The following is a 15,734-nucleotide window of genomic DNA, read 5'->3' on the forward strand; positions in this document are numbered from 1 at the left end:
AGAGCAGCGGCGATCGCCGCCGCTCCTCCCCTGGCCCGACTCCCGCTGTGAATGAAAACAGCGGGAGCGCGCCTCCGGCGGCGCGCGAGCGCCGCCTACAGGGGAGGAGTCTAGCGACGTAGGTCTACGTCGCTAGACGATAACGAGCCACTGTGCCGCAGTAGCAGCACAGTGGCTAGTGGGAAAGTGGTTAAAAAAAATGCATAAAAAGAGAAAACATTCAGAATGCTATAGGAGGATTTAGGTTTAGAGGATTTGATCACCCAGAAGTAGTATTGCAGTCATGGATAGATGCCTATAGGCTAGACCAGGCAATGGGGCTGTTTACTAAAGAAATAGGTGCTGTTCACTTAGCGAAAAGTCAATGTTTACTTTTCAAAGGCTTATTGGAAAATAAGGTGAACCTGTGTTCAGGTAACATATCCAATCATGTGCTTGCAAAAATCACATTTTTTTTTCATTGTAGGAGGAGGAAATGAAGCCAACTTCAAGGGGTAAATTTAAATTCTCCCAACCCCAGGAGTTGTATGTAGGCAGGGTAAGATCATCGAGGACACTGTTGTTCTCAGTGATGCTGAGGACTCAAGGTCCTCTGCTACAGGAATTTTGTGGAAGGTGAGCTCTCATACTGGAATGCTTTAACAAGGACCCCAGGATTTGGGCCATGAAGGAGAGAGACCATTACTGTTGGCCACTCTTTTGGATCCCTGATTGAGAGGGAAAATGGCATTGTCTGTGCTACCATGTCTAGAGGGGGCAAAAAAAATGCATAACTTGGAGCAGGTGCTGTAGTTAAATCTCTTGTCTACATTTTCAGAGAGTGGCAAGGATCACCTCTCATGGCCATTATGCCTACAATCCTCAGCTAGCTGAAAGGATTAGCGGTGGTGACTGCCTCAGTGATCACTTTAGGTAATTTTTCAGAACACTTTAAACATGCTGAATTATCTGGCAGCAGTCACAGGCAGTGCCTAAAACACATGATCTAAAATAACCTGGGTCCTGGGGTCCTGGTCAGATGTAGAAATCCTTCACACTGAGGACCCTGTAGATGTTTGCATGTTCGGACTAGACCATTGGCTGGACCTTGCAAAGTATGCAGTGTGCTGCTGACTTGCCCTGCTAACAGTATGCTGAGAGGGCATTCAGTGCAGAAAGAAAAACTTGCCTGTCTTCTGATACAGTTAGCTGGCTAACTTTCATAAAATGAGCCAGTGCTCTCAGCAATTATTACAAAACTGGAGGGGTGGCTTGTAATGGCTGCTGTGTGAAGTTACACCTTTGTGTGATGTGAATCGGGTCACACATACCCAGTGTGGGCTGGGTCATATTTATTTCCTTCAGGCATTGGCTGCACGTGCACTATAGCCTTGCATGCTGCATTCCAAGTTCTTTTCGTGTGCATTTCAACAGTTGTGAAAGCATGTACACATGCAGTTGAACAAAAGGTAGGCGCTTGGGATGGGTGCTCTATTTATTTAGTCTGTTGGGCTGATAACCCACTGCCTGACCTTCGATATCCCTGTCGCTAAGTGAGCGTCCTTTCATTCTTATGGTTTTAGTTTCTGGGGTTTCAAGCATGCAAATAGTATTTTTTTTTTTTTACCAAAGTACTGCCATGCTTGCCATGCTTACCCCTCTGAAAGATCAGCAAAAGCAGAGAAAGTGGGTGATAGCTGCTATGACGAATTTCTTTGGATGCTTGGATTCTGACAACATCAACTATTTTCAGCAGTTCCAGATCAGACCACTGACCATCCAAGTCATCCAGAAGCAGAGCAGAGATCTGAGCATTCTACAGAAAGGCAAACCACTAGCCACAGTCAAAGACCACGCAGACCTAGTTCTCTGTCACTCTGCTCTCCACTCACCTGATAGATATCACTACCAACAGCCTCATCCTGGGGGCTGCTAGGCCTGCTCAAACATGGCCTTAAAGGGAAGATGGTCTGTGAGAGCTGCTTTGCAGAAGCAACAAGAGATAAAGAGGTAGATAATCAACACGTAGTGTCATTGATGAAGCAAACATTCCAGGACACCCTAAAGTGATATTAAAGCTTAATTTTTTAAAATAAAATAACTAACATGTTATACTTACCTGCTCTGTTCAATGGTTTTGCACAGAACAACCTCGATTCTCCTCTTCTGGGGTCCCCCACTGGTGCTACTGGCTTCTCCTTTGCAGCGAGTACCCCCATAGAAAGTCCCTTTCTATGGGGGCACTCATACGGGCTCACTCCCAAGACATCCTGCTAGAATTGGTGCAAAATTAGCTTTATGACGATAATCCAGCCAGTGTTTTACAAGTGAATCTGTGTGTCTTCCACCACCAACGCCTAAGATAATTGGCCTCTCACCTGAAGTTTTGACCTATGTTTCACCACAAGGTCAAAATAATCACCAGCAGGGATTAGCAGGCTCTCTCACAGCCTCTCAGTAGACACACTGTTGCCCAAAGATAGCCAAACATAGGGACGCGGATCTCATTATGGTTATCACATAAAAAATAAAAGGCACAGGATCTAATGCTCTCAGTATGAACAGGGGTTTTTATACTGGACAAAAAATGGTAAAAAAACTCACATGTACAGGCACTACTGATAGTGCATGGAAACCGCAATTATAGAGCAGCAAACTAGCTGTAAGCTTCCAGGTTGCCGTTGAGGACTCCGCCCCCGTATACGCGTTACGTCATCTGTCAATCAGACGCTCGACTTCCTCCCCTACTGAGGAAGTCGAGCGTCTGATTGACAGATGACGTAACGCGTATAGGGGGGCGGAGTTTCCATGCACTATCAGTAGTGCCTGTACATGTGAGTTTTTTTTAACCATTTTTTGTCCTGAATAAAAACCCCTGTTCATACTGAGAGCATTAGATCCTGTGCCTTTTTTTTTTTTATGTGATATCCATGATGAGATCCGTGTCCCTATGTTTGGCTATCTACGGGCAGCAGTGTGTCTACTGAGAGACTGTGAGAGAGCCTGCTAATCCCTGCTGGTGATTATTTGCTTATTTTGACCTTGTGGTGAAACATAGGTCAAAACTTCAGGTGAGAGGCCAATTATCTTAGGTGTTGGTGGTGGAAGACACACAGATTCACTTGTAAAACACTGGCTGGATTATCGTCATAAAGCTAATTTTGCACCAATTCTAGCACAAGACCACTGGACTCTTTGGATCTATCAATTATTTATATATTATATGAATTTGATTTATTACAAGCACTTTATTTATATTATAGCACCTTAATATTGCGCAGTTATTTGTACTATGGCACTTTAATACTGCACAGATTTATGTATTATAGCACCTTAATATTGCATAGATATATGTTCTTTTATTTTTATATATTATCACTGAATGCACCTATTAGCGCTGTACCGTTGTTTTGGATTATTGAATTGCTTTGTAGTGGTAAACTCAGTTGGTATAGCAGCTTATTTTAGCACCTTTAGTTGATTGCATACAGCCAATTGTTTGCGCCGATATATTCACTTTTGCACTTTGTGCAATTCACTACCTCAGGAGAGCGTGTAGTGGTCTGATGTCTCTTCAGAGAAGGGGATGCCAGAGTGAGGGGCCCCTTGAAGTTGGACAAGTTTGCTCAGGCTCCAGCAAAATAGCTTGTCACAGAGAAAAGACATGTTGCCTCAGTGTTACAGGAGGAAGGGCCACTGAACACCAGTCAGGTGGACTCTGCATGTCTAGGTTCTGAACTTGTGAGTCTGACTGTGATAGGAGGAGAGTCAGTGCCCTAGTGCTGAGCAGGGACTGTTCCTATCAACTAGTCACTAAGGACGGTTCACAGAGATTAAATGGATAGTTAGCTTGGAAGGATTTTAATTGTTACCTGTTCCAGGAGTAACAGTAAATAGTAACAGTAAAACGCAGAGTCAAGTGTGTCTGGAGGGGACAGGAACTGAAGAAGATCGCTATGTGAATGTACAGTTAGGAACAATGTGGTGAGAAAGTCGCCTCTGAGGAGAGGACAGTCTCACTGGTGTAAGTAGTTATGCATTAACCCAAGCTTAACCCAAATTCCTTTGCAGGCTTGCTTTGGATTTCCGGGTCTGGCTAGGCCCTCCATCATTTCATGCAATGTACATTTTGTATCTAGTTAGCTATACAGGATAATGTTCTTTACCTGTCTAAGCAGATTTTTGTTTGGCGGGGGTTGCATTTATTTAAACGCACCTACTGTGTGTAAAAAACCTTGTGAATATTTGTACAGCTACATATATATTTTCACATAATTTATTATATCTATAGGCCACATATGGGTATGCCTCATAGCCTTGTACATTTGTTACTTCCCTTTTCCCCCTTTCCAAGTTTGTGAGATACTCCGTAGAAATTTTTGGTGAAAGAATTTTTGTAGGGGCGGCTGCCCAGAGCCAGTGAGGACATGGCTTGGTTTAGCTGGGGGTGAGTGTAGCAACCTCCTCGGTAAGTGAGAGAGTATCGTTTTGGCTCTGTCTGCCTATCAGAGGAGAAGCAGGAAAATCTATATTGCTTTCTGCCTACCAGGGAGCAGGATCTGTGAGTTAGGTCTGCTCAGTGTGCTCTGTGTGTGATTCATTGGGTCTAGATAGTGTTTCACACTGGTTCAGTAGGGAGGCATGTTGGACAGTGGGAGGGAACCTGACCAATGGATACACAGGCTTTGATACAGTTCCAGTGATTGGCAGAGACTGGCTGTCTCGGTGCATTATGGGATACTGCATAAAAGCCAGGAGCACATGTGCTGCGGGGTCTCTGGCTGGTGAGCAGAGTCCCGGAGGGAGGGTGGCGGCTGCCTTCTCCTTTTGTAGCAGTGGCACACGGTCACAGGCAGCTGGCCTGGGGACCAGAGGAAAGGAACTGAACCCAGAGGTCCTGGAGAACTGACTGGAGGGGTAGAGACACTGGAGACCCTTGAAAAACAGTATCGTGAGTACAGGGGATCGTGTCTAGGTGCCTGACCTGAGGGGGGCCACCCCGGTGTAGGATAGTCAGAGGACGGATGTCAGTCTGTGGAGTGAAAGGGGATACTAGGGAGGTATCCTGAAGATACTCTACCCAACTGAGTCGTCTGCAAAGAGACTTAACCCAAATTCATCTAGTGGCAAGGTGAATCTTCAGACAGGAGTCTTCATACATTGTGAATAATTTAACTTGGAGTATCCCACTCTTCCCTTCTCCCATCCCTATTTAAAAAAAAAACACCAAAAACAACTACATACCCCTGGAATGATCATTGACTGAGCCAAGAAGTAAAGTGTTGATTTGTGATTGCCAGTGTTGCTAACGGTAAACCCAGGGGGACCCGAGAGTGTATTATCCAGCAGTCCTCAAGGGGGAAGTGCTACACGTGTATGATGAAGAGTCAGTAGGATTTGACTACTCACTAGTACAGGCCTTTGAAAGGTCAGTCAGACAGGCATTGCTGTAGGAAGACGCAGTGGAAGAGCCTTAAAAAAGGAGGAAGTATTTCAAGCATATGAGAAAGGAAATGTCTGCCTTTTCTTTATTGAGGAGATAAGAGATCTAACTATAGGAGGATGGAGTAAAGAACACAAAAAAATAAAATTTTTAAAACTTTATCCATTCAAGGAAGCAGTTGTTAAAGACCTTAACAATCCTCCAGTCATAGATGCAACCTTCATGGGGCTGGCAAGACATGCGATGTTGCACTTGGAGGACGTGGTATTATTTAATGATACTCTAAACATATAGAAATAAGACATATAGCTCTTGATTTTAAGAAAATATATGTGATGACAGGTGCCGTGTGTAAACCAGTATCAGCCTTAGCATTGCCTAAAGCTCTAGAAGTGTGGGCTCGTGATGCAGACTCAGCAATTTCTAACGATCTGGGTAAATCCAAGATCCTTGCTCTGCTGCAAAAAATCAAGCTTATATCAGTTTTCATGGTGGAAGCCTCACTTGACATTGTGAATTTACTAGCAATAATGTTATGGTCTGTAACAGGAAACAGAAAACTCTTGTTAAAACCATGGCTGCCAGCCTGGCCTCCAAGCATGGCTGGTGCAAGATTCCCTATGAAGTTCACTCTTTTGCGGCAGCAATTTCCAAGGCAACAGGAGGAAGATCAGTCTTCATATCTCAAGATAGATATTTGATGAAGAAAATGCCGCAGCAATTTTATGAAAATATTAAACATGTTATATTTACCTACTCTGTACAATAGTTTTGCACAGAGCAACCCCCAAAGCTTCTCTTCTGCGGTTCCCCGCATCAATAAACACATAAAGTACGGCTTGGCCCTGAGAAAATCTGCTTTTTATGGGCACAGAACTCAATCGAGATTGGGCTCAGGTATGTGTTTGGGGGGCTGAGAGCAGCAGCTCTTGAAAGGATGTTTTACCTTAATGCAGGGAATGCATCAAGATAAAAAAGTGTTTTGCCTTTATAACCAATTCAAGTGCCAAGGTCAAGAGACTTCAACATACAGGCCAGATAAGGAGTTTTGCCACTTTTGCAGGAACACTAGGCCCTCTGCTTCTTCATCCAAATGCTCCGCAGTTGGAGGCCAGAATAGCAAGAAAACCAGGGTGGTGTCACATACCTGGTCCTGAAGCCGAAATGCTGAGAGGGCTCTTCATGTGGCTGAGTGCTGGGTGTCCCTGAAGGTGGTAACAGGGGACACGAAGCCCACAGAAGCAGGGATTGTCGCTGAGCCACAGATGAGAGATGTAGGAGTGGAGATCTCTCTGCAGGTGGATACCAGGTGAAGGTGAGCAGTAGGACTCAGGAAAGCTGATGGTTGTGTGGACTGCACACAGCAGGAAGAACATTGCAGTGGTAAGTACAGCAGGCTGGATACAGTGGATAAGTACTGCAAGCTGGAGTAACAGGTGAGTACTGCAGGTAGGTACAACAGTTTGGGTACTGCAGGTAGGCACCAAGGTGGATCACAGCAGACAGGGTACAGCAGAAGGCATATTCAGGGATGGTTGCAGAGGTCAGTAAGCCAGTGGTTAGCAGATCGGGTATCAGAGACATGTTTAGGTAAGCCGGGGTCATACACAGAACAGGAGACGAGCAGATCCGTGAGCAATCTGAGGTCAGAGCCGGGAGAGAGACAAGAGGAATCCAAGAGCAAGATAATAGGCGATCAGAAGCATAGCAAGCATGGGAACAGGAAGCTGAAGACCAGTCAGCAATGTCCATGTGCCACAGTCACTCTTTTAAAGGCCAGAGGTCGCCAGCATCTGATCTGCATTAGTGCAGGCGTGGCCATATTGGAAATTGGTCACTGTGCCAGGCCTACGGGCAACTCTCCTCTGGCTAGTCTCCTGACAGGTGGAAGCCACGTTGGTGACAGACAATATAACAGATGCATGGTTGATAAAGACAGTGTCGGAAGGCCACTCATGGAAGTTTATGAAGCAGCCTCAATCAAGTTTTGTTCCAACTAAAATTCCCAATTGTGAAGTAATAAAAATAATTATATTTTCCTATGTTAAACATTGGAACAATAAGCAGTGATAATGGTTCTGGATCACGAGGGTTTCCAAGGGGTGAATTCTCCTTTATTCTTTGTAGAGTAGAAATTGGGGTATTGAAGGCCTGTCATAGACCTCAAATGCTTGAACAAAGGCATATAAATGGAGCATTTCAAGATGGAGTTATTACAGACTATTCTGCTAAGTTATTCAGGGAGGGGACTGACCGCTCTCAATAGACTTAAAAGATGCCCACTTTAATGTACAAATTTATTAAAATTTCCAGAAATACCTCCGCTTCATTATTAGCTAGATGTATTTTCAGTTTGTATTCCTCCCATTGGACATGACAACTTCTCCCAGTGTGTTCACAAAGGTGCTTCTTTCGGTAGCAGCCTTGCTACAGGAAAAGAAAAATCTTTATCCTTCCGTCACAGGATTATACTCAGGGTTGGTGCAAGGACTTTTGTCTACATAGGTGAAGGTGCATGTTGCAGCCCCCAATTGTCCTCCCACCACCCCCTCCCCTGAACAACACCAGTGTGTAATGAGGGTTATGCATTTCCTGTTTCCCCTCACTGGCTAAGGGCAGATGGCAGCTGAAGCAAACTAAAACTTCCACGCTGAGCCCAGTAGGAGTGAGGGCACAGTGTTAGGGAATGGAAGACGTGTACAGTTGCAAGAAAAAGTATGTGAACCCTTTGGAATGATATGGATTTCTGCACAAATCGGTCATAAAATGTGATCTGATCATTATCTAAGTCACAACAATAGACAATCACAGTCTGCTTAAACTAAAAACACAAAGAATAAAATGTTGCCATGTTTTTATTGAACACACCATGTAAACATTCACAGTGCAGGTGGAAAAAGTATGTGAACCCTTGGATTTAATAACTGGTTGAACCTCCTTTGGCAGCAATAACTTCAACCAAACGTTTCCTGTAGTTGCAGATCAGACGTGCACAACGGTCAGGAGAAATTCTTGACCATTCCTCTTCACAGAACTGTTTCAGTTCAGCAATATTCTTGGGATGTCTGGTGTGAATCGCTTTCTTGAGGTCATGCCACAGCATCTCAATCGGGCTGAGGTCAGGACTCTGACTGGGCCACTTCAGAAGGCGTATTTTCTTCTGTTTAAGCCATTCTGTTGATTTACTTCTATGCTTTGGGTCATTGTCCTGTTGCAACACCCATCTTCTGTTGAACTTCAGCTGGTAGACAGATGGCCTTAAGTTCTCCTGCAAAATGTCTTGATAAACTTGGGAATTCAGTTTTTCTTCGATGATAGCAATCCGTCTAGGCCCTGACGCAGCAAAGCAGCCCCAAACCATGATGCCCCCACCACCATACTTCACAGTTGGGATGAGGTTTTGATATTGGTGTGCTGTGCCTCTTTTTCGCCACACATAGTGTTGTGTGTTTCTTCCAAACAACTCAACTTTGGTTTCATCTGTCCACAGAATATTTTGCCAGTACTGCTGTGAAACATCCGGGTGCTCTTGTGCAAACTGTAAACGTGCAGAAATGTTTTGTTTGGACAGCAGTGGCTTCCTTTGTGGTTTCCTCCCATGAAATCCACTCTTGTTTAGTGTTTTACGTATTATAGATTCGCTAACAGGGATGTTAGCATTTGCCAGTGACTTTTGTAAGTCTTTAGCTGACACTCTAGGATTCTTCTTCACCTCATTGAGCAGTCTGCGCTGTGCTCTTGCAGTCATCTTTACAGGACGGCCACTCCTAGGGAGAGTAGCAGCAGTGCTGAACTTTCTCCATTTATAGACAATTTGTCTTACCGTGAACTGATGAACAGCAAGGCTTTTGGAGATACTTTTATAACCCTTTCCGGCTTTATGCAAGTCAACAATTCTTAATCGTAGGTCTTCTGAGAGCTCATTTGTGCGAGGCATCATTCACATCAGGCAATGCTTCTTGTGAAAAGCAAACCCAGAACTGGTGTGTGTTTTTTATAGGACAGGGCAGCTGTAACCAACACCTCCAATCTCATCTCATTGATTGGACTCCAGCTGGCTGACATCTCACTCAAATTAGCTCTTGGAGATGTCATTAGTTTAGGGGTTCACATACTTTTTCCACCTGCACTGTGAATGTTTACATGGTGAGTTCAACAAAAACATGGCAACATTTCATTCTTTGTGTGTTATTAGTTTAAGCAGACTGTGATTGTCTATTGTTGTGACTTAGATGATGATCAGATCACATTTTATGACCATTTGTGCAGAAATCCATATCATTCCAAAGGGTTCGCCTACTTTTTCTTGCAGCTGTATGTTAACCACTTGAGTACCAGACCATTTTTTGATCTTTTGTTTACACGTTTTAAAAATAATTTTAGGCCGGAAGATTACTTAAACCCCCCAAAAATGATACAATTTCTGAAAGCAAACACAATAAAGAATGAAATGTGGGTAATACCATTGTTTTCTGCTAAACAATTTTTGTGCACAAGTTTATGAAACACAAAATTTCAGTATAAAATACTCTAAAGTTAATTTTTTGGGCACCTAAATGCAATGTATTACCCAATTTTTTGGTAAAATATAAAAATGAGGTTGTGCCGAATAAATAGATATCCAACATGTCAAACTTAAAATTGCACGCGCTAATGAAATGGCGAAAAATGTCAGTACCCTGTATTTTTTATATTTTTTTCATATATGCTCTCACTCCAGCATGTGCGGTTATATAACATGTGTATGTATAACATGTGTAGTGCACGCGCCCCAACGCATGTATTTTTGGGCACTGATCCTGGTGACTGACAGCTCAGGATTAGGAAGTGACAATATACACAGGGAGGCGGGAGGCCACACATCATGTCAGTTGTGGAAGTGATCAGCAGCTTCACAGCTGCTTGTATCACTTCCACACTGAAAGCTGAGCTTTGCCGATAATCAGTCGATCCCTACTAAATACCCTTCCAGCAGCCAGCATCAGGTGGAGACTGAACACTGGAATCTGCTTGCTGTTGGAAGACATCCACTGCTGAACACCAGAAATACAACCTCCCACTTTGAAAAGCACAGAGTGCAAATTTATTGTAGATAGATGGTTCTATGGGGGAGAAGGAGGAGATTACCTATGTGTATGCTGCCATGGAGCTCATAGGAAAAGCAAAAGTACTGTAAAAATGAAAATCATTTAATTTTTGTTACTATAAGGATTTATTCTCATTTAATTCATAAAATGTGCCCAACAGTGAATGTTCTGTATTGTAGACAATTATTCTGGGCATTTTTTTTAATCTCTTGCAACCCAACTTTTTTTATTATTTTTATTATGTGAGCTACATTGGCTGTAAAATGTCTCTGTCTTCTTAAGCTCTCCCTCCTCTCAATTACAGCAGCATGGAGATCACAGGGGGAGAAGAAAAGTGAGCTTTTCAGAGCAGAGTAAGAAGATTGTTCATGCGCCTGACCAGCCCCTTCTACCCATGCACACAGAGAATGTATTGATTCATGGGACTTCTTATTAGCTCAGTGAACTACAAGTCCCAGATGACATTGCCAGAAGAAAACAGGAAGCAGAAAGAGAAGCTTTGAATGCAGTGGTAAGCAAATTTTTACAAAAAATAGATTATGCACATTAGGATTGTCATCTATGCTAGGCATGTTATCTGTTACTAGTAAAAATGCGCTCTGTCAGTAAACTTTTCATGTTTTGTTAGTTTTAAAAAGTGATGCGGGGACCCGATGGGGGGGGGGGGGGGACCCTGCTGGGCCAAGTTGACATACCTACAATGAAGTATATATGAAGTATAATGAAGTATATATTATGGAATTAAAGTGATACTAAAGTCTCATTTTTTATTTGGTGAAAATATCAAACATATTATACTTACCTTCATTGTGTTGTGGTTTTGCAAAGAGCAGCCCAGATCCTCCTCTTCTCAGGTCCCCCTTTGGTGCGACTGGCTCCTCCCTCCTGTTAAGTGTCCCCACATCAAGCAGCTTGCTATGTGGGCACCCGAACCAAGCCGCGGCCTGGCCTTTGCCCTTTCTCTCGTCATTGGCTCACTGACTTTGACTGACAGCAGCAGGAGAGATAAAAAACCTTCTGCCTTTTCAACCACTTTAAAAAGACACACCTAGCTAGATATTACAGTAAATGCAAAGCATCCATAAAAATGTATAGATATCTTGTATTTTTACACAGTCAGGTTGCAATACAGGTGATGTATGGAAAACATAACCATAAATAAACGACAGTTGGGTAAGACAGGACGAACAAACCACAATGAAAAGTATACCTATGGTAATGGGTTAGACAACTTTCAAGTCAGACTGGCTACTCTAAGAGTTATGCCTATTCGGCCTCATGGTTTTCTGGTGACCCTATCAGGATGATCTTTACCGAAGAGGGATGCAAGTTGGTTCTATTAACTAGAGGCTGAGATGCCTCTGGTCTGACAAAGAGAGAGGCAGGGAAAAAAAGGGGGGGGGGACGAGAGATAGAGCAGGGCTCTGATCAGTGATAGTGCAGCGCGAGAGTAGTGGGACCGTACATTTTTACTTTAGTGTCACGTTAGTATGAATCTAATGTAAGTACAGTGTGAGAGTAGTGCGACCGTTCATTTTTACTTTAGTGTCACATTAGTGTGAATATAGTGATAGTACAGTGTGAGTGTCAGAGGATGGTCTCAATTCAGCAAAAGAGTTGAAGGCCTTCAGAAAGTGTAAGGTCCGAAGGTCAGAGAAAGACATGAAGTATTGGACCGTTAGTCTATTGGGACCCAGGCTCTTACCTGATCTCATCTGTTTTACCGATGTGTTAAATTCCTCTGGTGAAAGCGGGGCTTCCAAGGTTTTGGTTGCTAAGGAAGAAAGGGAGGGAGAACTATACTGTTCTAGAAAGTCTCTGATAAGCTTAGTCCAGTTTGGATTTACTGTATGGGTTCAGTTTTGGTATGAGGGCCAATATCATATAGTTGGGAGTAATATGAGATGAATTGGAGTTACAGAGAGCCTGCTAAGTCACGTATGTGGTATATCCTTGCCCAGATTTTCTGTTGGTGTAGGGCCCTGGCCAGGTATCACCCACTTTTGTTCCCATGCTCGTAAAAAAGTTTTCAAGATAGTGCAAAAAGGTGTTTCACTCTCCTGGCCAGTTCCTCTAGTAATTTGTTGTCTTTTTCGAACATAGGTTTCAGTCAGCCACAAGGGTACATTCAATATAATGTTATTAACATTATAGTCTTGTTCATTATACCCCTGCTTTGCAAACATATAATCTGATGAGAAAAATGTATTTAATCCAAGTTTAGGAATGCTGACAGTGACCCTTCAATCTTTTATTTTTTAGGACAGATTTTGTTATTTATTTGCCCTTTTACCTTATACTGTCATAGGGAGAGCTTGGGATCACCAGCCAGCCACTTAGAAAAGTAGTCTTCATTGGTCTCTCAAAACAGGCAAACACAAATAGCTTTCTTCATCAAAAGTGACAATTGAGTACTTTCCGTGATACTTTTTTTATTTGCACTAACATACAATTTTTCAGGACAAGCTTTGGGGGTATGTCCCCTTCTTCAAGGTCCAAGCAGTACTGCTTGGACCTTGAAGAAGGGGACATACCCCCAAAGCTTGTCCTGAAAAATTGTATGTTAGTGCAAATAAAAAAAAGTATCACAGACAGTACTCAATTGTCTCTGTCACAAGTGCACTAATACGGCTACAATGACCTCAGGCATTCATCAAAAGTCAAACAGTTCAGAGTCTTGGTCTAAAGAAAACCATACAACACAGCTCATCGCCACTTTCTTGGTCCCACACTGGGGTTTAGGGTTCCCACTTGTTTATGGGTACAAGACAAGCTGCAGGAGTTCTGAAAAACCAAAGTCTCAGTCTCCAGGGAGTTTACCCTTGTTCACATGTGCAAACCACTCCACACTACCTCACAGATAGGTGGCAATTCTATCCTTCTACTTTTCAAGACTCTCTTGCAGATGGCTTAACCCCTAAATACTCAAACTGCATACAAGTTGTCCTACTTGTAACCACAGCTTAAATAATGGGGAAAAAAACTGTCTTCCTGGTTTAATGCACAACAGCCAGGTTTATTTATTTTTTATTTTTTTCTATTCGTTGCCCAGTGAAATGCACTGATGAATGTTGTTTTTTATGTCCTCGAAAAACTCACAACTTTCTTCTGTGTTATTTGTTGTACAATATTTTATAACAGATTACACTAGGATACATAAACAGGATTGCATATACAGGAAATGAAATGTGCAATCATATCATGAATAATAAGGGCAACAATAGTTACATAGTAAACCTTCTTGGAAAAATCAGTGTTATTTGGTGCAAGAATCTTATTCCCAATTAGTTGCATGCAAGGTAAAGCACAGCTTAGTCATTTTGGCTTTTTTTCAAGTTTAGTTTTCTTGTCCTACCCTCATTTCTACCTTTCCTATAATTTATGGAAAATGTAGTTACTCTGTGATTTATGTTACCTAAACTATCCTTTACTTCCACATCTGCAATCAGCTTTGTGTTGTTTGAAAGTAGTAGGTCCAGCAGAGCATTATTTCTAGTGGAGCTTCCACCATCACACTCCTTTTTTGGATTTTGGGGCTATCATGGTTTTTACTATGTGGTGAGAGTGCCCGTATTATCGGTTAAACTTTTTTTTTTGACAACAAGCTCTACATAAAAGGGCTTTTGTTTCAGGGGTGTGGTATTTGCTTTTTTTCTTTTGTCATTTTTATTCTATGATAATAGTGCCTTTTTAAGCTGGGCCTACACTTGCTATTTACCTTCTGTTCTTGGAGCTGCCTTTTGTTAGCTGCACGTTGCTGCATTGTTTGGAAGAGGAAAAGTACAAGAATAGTGAGCACATAAACCGCCTCACATTAGGTTATACATACACTGATTAGATCTATTTAAAACTGTTGTGCTGCTGGTCAGTTTTGTAGCCACTGCATTATCCTAATTCATGTAGTAATGCCCCTGCCTGTATCCTTTTTCTAGTGATTGCAGACAATTCTCCCTCATTGGTAATATATTGTTTCTGTCCAGATTTACACTGCTGTATCATCTGTGGCCTCTTAATTTTTTTTTTTTATGAGAGTTTGAAAGAAATAGGCCAACAGCAGAACCATTTGAATCAGTGAGGACATAGACAGCCTCAGTGAACTTTTGGCTGAATTCTATCTGCAGATATTACTGTTATTAGAGGACATTACAGTGAGGGGGAGGGCTGTGTGTAGGGGACAGAGGACATTGCATAGGGGAGGGGGGGCAGGGGACACTAAAGTGGGGGTGGGGGATGTAAAAGGGACAAAGAACCCTACAGTTGGGGGGGGAGGGGAGAAGGGGACAGAGGACACTGCATTAGGGGGGATGTGAAGAGGACAAAAGACACTGCTTTGGGGGGGCAAATGAGACTACAGTGGGAGTGTGGGAAGGGGAAAGAGGACGCTACTTTTAGGGGGTACAGGACACTGCTATGGGGGTGCAGATGACACTAAAGTGGGGGTTGTGATTTGAAGGGGACAGAGGACACTGCTATAAAGGGGGCAGAGGACACTAAAGTTGGGGTGGTGATGTGAAGGGGGACAAAAGACACTGCTTTGGGGGGCCATGGGAAACTGCAATAATAGCAGGGGCAGAGGACCCTACTATGGGGTGCAGAGGAAACTATAGAGGACACTATGCTGCGGGATGGAGGGAGGACCCTGCTAAGGGGCAGAGGACACTATAGTTGGGAAGGGGGTGATGTGAAGTGGGGCAGGACACTGCTATGGGGAGGCAGAGGCCACTATTGTATGGCTGGCAGAGATCCCTACTGTGGGAGGGGGGGGGTGAAAACTACTGTGAGGGTCAGAGGACGCTACTGTGAGGGGGGGATGATGTGAAGGGGGGTGAAGGACACTAGTGGGAGGGGGGCACAGGACACTATGCTGTGTTTTTATTGGGGGCTTGATACATCTTTTTTTAAAAGGTGCCCCCCTCCTTCCCCCAGGGATCTTTGATTTCCCTTAATGTTGTCCAGGTAGATCCCAATGCCTGAAAGGTTGCCTGCCCCGGCTCTAGAGGGTATTCAAATCTAGTTACAATTAATAATGAAGATCTGCCAGCACAGTAAAGGCATGCAAACACAGCTGTCTAGCCCCCTCATAAACAAAGAGAACTGCCTAAGATTTTTTCACTGCTGGAGGGTCCAGAATTGAACATCTAAAAAAATCTACACATTGATATATAAATATAAGATAAAAAACAAACACATAAATGGTGAATATAAAGTGATATGTGCAATCAATA

The sequence above is a fragment of the Pelophylax lessonae genome (assembly GCF_965119305.1).
Source record: "Pelophylax lessonae genome assembly, chromosome: 4".
In the NCBI taxonomy this organism is placed as follows: Eukaryota; Metazoa; Chordata; class Amphibia; order Anura; family Ranidae; genus Pelophylax; species Pelophylax lessonae.